This window comes from Ochlerotatus camptorhynchus, unplaced genomic scaffold, assembly GCF_037179485.1.
Source record: "Ochlerotatus camptorhynchus isolate MF236.1 unplaced genomic scaffold, CSIRO-AGI_Acam_v1.1 ptg000292l, whole genome shotgun sequence".
Lineage (NCBI taxonomy): Eukaryota > Metazoa > Arthropoda > Insecta > Diptera > Culicidae > Ochlerotatus > Ochlerotatus camptorhynchus.
Window position 1 is genome coordinate 1,243,341 of NW_027040781.1, and position 8,916 is coordinate 1,252,256.

An 8,916-nucleotide genomic window follows, 5' to 3' on the forward strand; every position below is an offset into this window, starting at 1 on the left:
AGGACGTGCTGAAGTGATATGCGGACAATAAGGTCAATTTCGTGCCGAAAATGTTCAACCCTCCCAACACTCCGGAGCTCCACCCCATCGAGAAGTACTGGGCGATTATGAAGCAGCACCTTCTTAAACGACCTAAGGTAGTGAAGACAGTCGAGGAACTGAAGAAAGTATGGGTTTACATGCAAAAAACGGTTGATTCACAGGTTGTGCAGAATCTTATGGCCGGGGTTAAGGCCAAGGTGCGAGCATTTGCGTATGGACTGTAAATAAAATACGAGTAAAATGGTAAAATGAAGTTTAATAGTTATTTCTCAATCCCTGAAAATTTGATGGCAATCGGATGAAAACTCGAATTTTGCGAATCAATTTTGTGTGTGGCAATTTCATCGTGGCCACCCTTTACCAGAGACGATCGAAGGCCGAAAATTTCACTCGGATTGACGGGACGGTTGGAAGGGCTGCTGCAATGACCTTACTCTCCAGATCCGCCATGTTGAACTTGTTCTCATCGATTTCTAGCACTTTCGGCCAGTACTGCTGATCTAACTTCAGTCAGCAAGGCCCATGAAACCAGCGTGGTTCGTACTGCAGCTGCACTGGGGTCATGCCTCTTGAAATAATATTCTCCTCTCCTGCGACGTGATTCCAAATTCCTCCCTTCGTTATGTGTTGGATTTCGGAAACACGGTTTGCCACAAATTGCTTCCATCTAGATGGCGACGACGAAAGCCAGCAAATGACGATGGTTGAGTCAGCCCAAAAGAAGCATTTGGCAGTAACGTTGATGCTGTTGACGATTTTCTCGTAGAGGTGCGCTAGGAGCAATGCGGACGATAGTTCCAGGCGAGGAGTCGATAATGATTTCTTATTTTTCTTCAAATTTTCGAGTGGAGCTACTCGAGATTTGGAGGTCAGAAGATGTACTGCCACGCTTCCATCTATAGCTGTAGTGCGAACGTATACGCCCGCTCCGTACGCTTTGTTTGAGGCGTCACAGAAGCCATGCAGCTCTACTGCTACGACGATACGGCTTATTCCAATCCATCGAGGTACTGCTATCCCGTCTAAGCTTGCTAAGTTCCGCCTGTACTCTCGCCAGTACTCCTGTAACTGCATCCACGTAGAAGTCCTTTCTAAGGACCTTTGCAGCAGCTGGGTGCGAATCCTTGCCTTCATCGGCCAAGCTTTGCAGACATTTCGTAGCCATGTAAGGTGCTGATGCAGTGCCGTATCTCTCCAGACGATTTTATGCAGCAGTAAACTCTGCAGCACCATCCGATACATTTTGGCAACGTCTCCTACAAGAGCGAATCGATGTGTACGGAAACGGAAAGTGATATCCACTATCATGTCTTGAACTACGGGTCCCACCATTAGTCCATCGTTGAGTGAAATCCCTCTGGACGTTTTGCAAGAAGCATCGAATACTACTCGCAGCTTCGTCGTCGTGCTGTCAGGCTTGAAAACAGCGTGGTGAGGCAAGTAGTACGACGGGGCACTCGTATCTTCTTCGAAAATTTCCTGCATATGACCCATGGATAAATATTCGTGCATGAAATCCACGTACTGCCTTTTCAGTTCTGAATTCATCGAAAAACGACGCTCCATTCCCATAAAACGCTTGATTGCAGTCGATTTGGACTCACCGAGCTGCTGGATAATCGCCTCTTTCTTAGGTAACGTGACCACGTATCTCCCTTCTTCATTCCTGAGCGTTGTCCTATCGAAGAATTCTTCGCATGCTGATTCCTCGACCGATAACGTACTGGTGGATTGACAAGTTTCAACTTCCCAGAACTTCGAAAGCTGATCTTGAATCTGTGCTGTTGAACAGATTAGAGTGTACGATGCGGCGCCTGCAGGATTTTCAGGAATACGACCGGAAACAATCCAACCAAATACGGTGTTCTGAAGCGTCGGGCCATCTTCGGTCGCCTTCTGCCTCTCCTCTTTCAGCAGCTCCAAGAAATATTCCGCTCCGATGATGATGTCGATGGGTCCTGTCTCGAAGAACTTAGGATCGGCTAGATGCAGACGATTCGGGAAGATTCCACGTCGTGATGCGGAAACTTGCGGTTGGAAGTGACACAGTTAGCTTCGGCACTCACCGACCCTTGTAGTGTACTGCAACGTTCAAACATATTGCTGTAATCCCTTCGAAATAGATGACCACAAAAGGAGTGAGGAAATCTTTGCGGTGTGTTACTCAGAATAATATGTTTGAGTTGCATTCGAAAGGCATGCAATGGATAACGGATAAAATGAAACTGTGTACATCTTGTCGGCTAAAGCTGTCACACAGCAACGGGGATGAGGATTTAGTGACAGTAGATACAGGTCAGCACGTTTCGCCAATGTTCTCGCCAGCTGCAACAAGAGATGCTCCTTCGTCGGTAGGATCCGGCCAACACGCTTCACCACTATTTTCACCAGGTTCAACGGTGGAAACTGCGTCTTCCATCGAATCTGTTCAGCTTTTGTGAAACTTGGAAAGAATAGGAGCAGTGGCCACATTTTTGGGAACATTGTCACGAATTGATCCTTCAAGTAGTAATTACCGTGGTTCCACAGTTAGCGAAATGTATTCAAAAATTGTGGGCACAATAAAGAAATGGTTTCCCGATGATTTCGAATCTGTTAAGTTAAATTTAAAATCCACTTCTCAAATAGCGGATACAGTACAACAAAAAAATTAAATCCTCAAATTGTTGCCAAAAAGTTAGTCATTTACTAAAATACAATCACATTTTGAAGAAGCCACTCGTCACATGATAACTTAACCAAAAAAATATAATAGGACTACAGCGTTTATCAAAAGCAGGGCGACCTTCATATAGTGCAGATGTGTGTCGTGATTTTCAGCGGGCCTGTCGGGTGCCTTCACAAAATGGTGTTGCTCCATGGTGTCAGGTGTGGGATGTCTCAAGTCTGAGGGAGCCTTACTGGGTGTCCCGCTGTCCAGTACTGTCCGGATGATGATTGTGATTCCAGATCGGTTTGGGGCCGTGAGGTAAACTCAAGGAAACCCTCAGTTGGCCGAAGCGTATTGCTTACTGTTCGTCGGCCACGGAATATGGACACAGCTGCTGCTTTCCTCTCCGTCCGCCGAGCAGATCCGCCACGGTTGTGGCACCGTCTGGGTATACTGGGAGTTCGCTGAATGGGGATTGCAGATCGCTTAAAGCCGCAGTGAGGTAAACTCAGAAAAACCCTCAGCTGGCCAAAGCGGTTGCTGCCTACCGATTGAATGAACCCGGGTGGGACACTGCTGCTTTTATGGAGATGTGCTCTCCTCGCCGTCCGTCAATTGAATGAGCCCGAGTGGGGCACCGCTGCTGTTTTTATGGAGATGTGCTCTCCTCGCCGTCCGTCAATTGAATGAGCCCGAGTGGGGCACCGCTGCTGTTTTTATGGAGATGTGCTCTACTCACCGTCCGTCAATTGAATGAGCCCGAGTTGGGCACCGCTGTTGTTTTTATGGAGATGTGCTCTCCTCGCCGTCCGTCAATTGAATGACGGAAAAGTTAGTTTTTTTTTAGTTTAAATGATCTTTATTTTAGTTTAACTTGGACGATTACCATATAAATTTTTTACTAAGTGATTTAATGATTTCTTCATCTTTAGGTATGGGCAAAATTCAAAATTTGTTTTACAGAATTAGTCCTAGACTTAGTACACGGTCGACCACCTTGGTGGGATTGGTTTGTTTTGTTTTTAGAATTTGAAGAGAAACTACTTAATACTACTATTTACAGCTTAAAACTAACCTACTCTACTATATACACTTAACCTACTATGTACAAATTGCTTATTAAAGCATGTTCAGAAAGATTGCATTTTTGAATAAATTTAGTTGTCATATCATCAATTTTGGAATCTACTTTGGGAATTTCTGCCTCTTGATGGAGGTCTGCTATTCTTGTGTCGAATGGACGATCTAGGATCATCCTCAACACTCTATTCTGTGCAACCTGGATTTTGTTCCTGTGGGTCTGAGCGCACGATTCCCACACCGGGGCGGCATAGAAGATCGCGGGGGCTATGATCTGTTTGTAAACAGCCAGTTTGTTTTGCCTTGAGAGGCGGGATCTGCGGCAAATGAGCGGATACAAACACCTAACCAAGGCGGAGCACTTAACTAGGGTTTTCTCTATGTGCGAGCGGAACAGGAGCTTCTCATCGAACAACATCCCGAGATAAGTAACATCAGTGGACCACTCGACCCTTGTACCATCCATTATTACGGTACAGGAGGGAGACGGTTTAAGTTTTAATGATTGTCTGTGAAGGAACATGATCGCTTGGGTTTTCGAGGCGTTGATTTTGATTTTCCACGTGGTGGCATAATCAGTAAAGGTGTCAAGGCATCGTTGGAGCTTGTTCGTAATTTCACGAGGCATGCTACCCTTGACAGCTATCGCGGTGTCATCTGCAAACAGAAAGAACACGCAACCGTCTCCTAGAGGAGGGATGTCCGACGTGTAGATGCTGTAAAGCAGTGGTCCCAGCAGACTCCCTTGCGGAACACCTGCTGGGATCGGAAATTGTCCCGAAAGGGAACTATTCAACGACACCCTGAACGACCTTTGCTGGAGATAGTTACGGGTGATTTTCACAAGGTATGGTGGAAAGTTGGAGTTACAAAGCTTGTATATAAGTCCGTCGTGCCAGACATTGTCAAACGCCTTTTCGACGTCTAACAAGGCCATGGCTGTGGACTTGGATACAGCTTTGTTACTTCGGATGTTATTCATCACCCGCACTAGCTGATGATTGGTGGAATGCCCCTTGCGGAACCCGAACTGTTCCGGAAGAAGAATGTCATGTTCCTCCACAAACTTGTTTAGTCGGCTGAGGATCAATTTTTCGAACAGCTTGCTCAGCGCTGAGAGCAGGCTAATCGGTCTGTAGCTTGACGGTAGTGAAGGGTCTTTCCCAGGTTTGCGGATCGGGATGATTTTTGCCACCTTCCAGATGCTTGGAAAGTAGTGCAGCTCCAAGCATCTGTTGAAGGTGGCAGCTAGCAGCGAGTACACCCTCGGGCTGAGATTTTTCAACGCTAGGTTGAATATTCCGTCAAACCCGGGAGCCTTCATGTTCTTACTGTATTTCAGCGCTGAGCAAATTTGTTCCTCTGTAATCCGTTCTTCTGGAGGGACGGCACAAGGGGAGGCATCTAACGTCAGGACGCACTGCGCAACCTGGTTCTCGAGTGGACTTGGGATTGTAGAGCCAAGCAAATGCGACTGGGCAATGTGCTCCCCAATTGCATTGGCCTTCTCTTCGTTGGTGATAAGCCGTTCGTCATTGACTCTAAGTGGTGGAATGGGCTTGGGGTGAGACTTCAGCACCTTGGCAACCTTCCAGAATGGTCTGGAACGGTCGTCCAGGTTCTGAACGAGCCGCCCGAAACTCTCGTTCCGGATTGAGACCATTCTGGAAGCGATCTGCCGATTCAGATCGACCATTTCGTATTTACGCTGCAGATCCCCAGTCCGCTGAAACTGGCGTCTACGAACATTTCTGAGCCGAATCAAGAGTTTGGTGTGGGAATCAATTGCTTGAAACTTACCCCTCACAGGAACTCGTCGAACGCACTCTTCGTCAGCCACGGATACGGCTTGATGGAGACCCTCCAGGGCCCGGTCGATGTCCTCCACTGTGTCGAGCGGTGGGTTGTCGTCGATGTGGCGGTCGACCACGCGTCGAAACTGAACCCAGTTGACTCGATGGTAGTCCTTCCGCTGGCACGGTGCAGGGGCCACGTTGTAGCCCAGCTCGGTCAGCACCGGTTGGTGGTCCGAACTCAGGTCGTTGACGGCAACCGGCTTGGCTAATCTGGTGTTTGCCAAGAACAGGTCCAGCGTCGATGGGTTGCCCGTCGGTGATGTGAAGGTTGGTTCGTCCGGAAACCAGACGGAATAGAGACCATGCTGGGAATGGTCGAATAGCAGGCGGCCGTTCTGGTTCTGCTGGTAGTTCCGCCAGGCCTCGTGCCGGGCGTTCAGGTCCCCTCCGATTACGAAGCGGGCATTGGTGCGGGTTATGATGGCAAGGTCGTTCTTGAACTGCTGTGCTGTACCATTGCTAACGGTACATTGCCGGGGGCAGTAGACAACGATGAACCGGACGTTTCCGGTCGATGTTTCCACCTCAACGCCGACGGCCTCGATGATGGAAGTGCGGTAGTGGGGTAGGGTGCAGTACTTGATGCCTTTCTTGATGATGACCGCGACACCGCCCCCCCTGGAGCTGGTGCGATCAAGCCGGACAATGCTGTGGTCGGGCAGCCAGAAGCTGTCACCGGTCTTGAGGTGAGTCTCGGTGAGAAGGCCCACGTCGATGTCGTGCTTGCGGAGGAAGTCTGCAAGCTCAATGTTTTTCGCCCCTACGGAGCGAGCGTTCAAGTTGGCGATCTTTATGGGTTCACGGTCCATAATTAGCGACGAAGGAGATGATAGCTTGGAGCTGTTGTGTTCTTGTTGCGCAGGTGCGCTTGATGATGATGGCCTGGGCCAACAGTGTGACGATCTCATCCGTTGACAGCGGAGTATCGTCTGTAGCTTCACCGGTTGTACCGGCCAATCCCGGAGCAGGGGGATCCGTCGATGGGCCGGAGGCTTGACTGGGTACTGCAGCGGCAGCCGACTGGGCAGCAGCCAACTGTTGGTTGAGCGGGAGCGGCGCCAACACTGGAATTGGCCGTGGTTGGACCGGTGATAACGGAGGAAAGTTCTGCGCGTTGTTTTCCGGGACCTTCTTGCGACCGGGCTGGTTGTTGGACGAGGCCTTCTTCCGGATCTCGGCGTATTCGGCCCGCTTCGGACAGGCCTTACTCGTGGCCTTGTGGGCAGCACCGCAGTTGGCGCATGTGGGAGCGGCTTCCTCGATGCTGTCGCAGTCGTCGATCTTGTGGTTTTTGCCGCATTTGATGCAGCGGCTGGCCATGCGGCAGTTCCTGGTGCCGTGCCCGAACAATAGGCAGTTCGAGCACTGAGTGACGCCACGGTGGGTTGGCTTATACCGCTCCCACTTCACTACGATGTGGAACAGTGTGCGTGTCGTATGGAGATCCTTCACGGTTGTGGAGTTCTTCTGCAGATGGACCAAGTAGAGCTGGTCACGATACTTGATGGCCTTGCTGCGGGTCATCTTGTGGATTTCGACCGGCTTGAGGCCGTTCGCCTTAATCTCGTCCATTAAGGTGGTGGTGTCCATGTCGTGGAGCCCGCGCAGCACCACTTTCAGCGGCTTGGTGGCCTCGACGTCGTGGGAGAAGTACTCCAGCTTCATCCTGTCCAAGAGGGCCTGGACTGCGTTGTAGTGATTTTCGGCCGAGACCATCAGTTTGTAGCCTTCCGTGCACCGTTGAATGGTGCAGCGAAGGCCCTGCTTAATGTAGAAATCCAGCTGCTCCCATAGCCCGGGAGGAAAGCCCTTCACATAGAAGGGTGGCAACTTAATTTTTTTAGGCACCGTCTCAGGGTCCGACTGCGGCTGGGCTCCGTTCTGCAGGGCGGAGAACGGATTGTTGCTCAGCAGCTTTTTTGCTGCCGATGCGGTGGCGCTGATGTCTTCAGGTCTGGGTCGTTTAGTTCCGGGAGGCCCCGGCTGCGGGTCCGCAACGCCTGTCGGGACGGGTAATGGGGTTTTCTTCTGCTTCTTCTGAGCTGGCTCGGTGGTCGCGCCGTCTCCTGGGAGAGTCTGTTTTCCCGATAAGCCGGCACTCGCGTTACCGCGCGATTTCTTACCCATGGCTGGGTCAGCGAGAGCGTCACTATACAACGCGGAGCTAATTCGACTTGCGAACGAACGAACGAAACTAGAGAGAATTCAAATCGACTGAACTGCTCAACAGTCTGGCAGCGAATGATGTGAATGACGGAAAAATGATAATGCTTGCTCTTATAGTATTTGCTTTGCTACTGATAAAGCCGTCAACCAATCGTAATCTTCCAATTTTCGGAGGACACAAACAGATGTGATTAAACAGTAAGTTTACTTTTAGTTGCTATTTTATATTTTATTATTATTTATATTATTATGATTACACAGCATCACTTTCCTACATTACCCCTTTCCCCTACTCTTCACTCGAAAATTGAGTACAATACCATGTCCTTAAATCTATTAGGTTTCTTAATGTTTCACTGAGGTCGCACCAGCATATTATTTTGGTTATTATTTACATTTTCATCCTGTAACTCGGGACCAATTACATCTCCTTCAATCTGGTCATCTGCCGGGTTAATCGCTTCCGCTTCTTGTTCTTCAGGTACTCTTTTTACATCCTGGACATTCCGAGAGTACTGGACACCTCGATCACTTTGGATGACCACCTTGGCACCATCTCTGGCAACAACAGTAAACCTGTAATTATTATTATTTTTTTTTTTTTTTTAAACAGAAATTAATTTGACTTCAATTAGTTTTACAATATACCTTTCTTCTGAGAAAGTTGGGTCTGATTTTCGCCTTTTTTGCTGCGCAATAAGCACTCTATCGCCGACAACGATGTCCGAACATTTCGCTCCTCTTCGCGTGTCTGCATATTTCTTGCTGTCCAGCTTTGATGCCGCATCTTTCTTATATCCTTATATCCGTTCGATCTAATTGTTCCGTTGGATTTGTACTCCAGAGGCTCGGAAATGTACCTCTAAATTTCCATCCTACTAGCATCTCAAATGGTGTCACCCCTAGCCGTGAAAGTGGTCTCACTTTATTTTGCATATGAATGTATTTTTCAAGTGCCATTCTCCAATTGCCTTTATCCAGTCTTGCTGCTGCCAGAGCATCTTTTATTCCCTTGTTCTGTCTTTCAACCGCTCCGTTTGATTGAGCACTCAAGGGAATAGATTTGTAAATTCTGACTCCTCTTTCTTCCCATGTCTTCACGAATTTGTCACTTTGGAATGG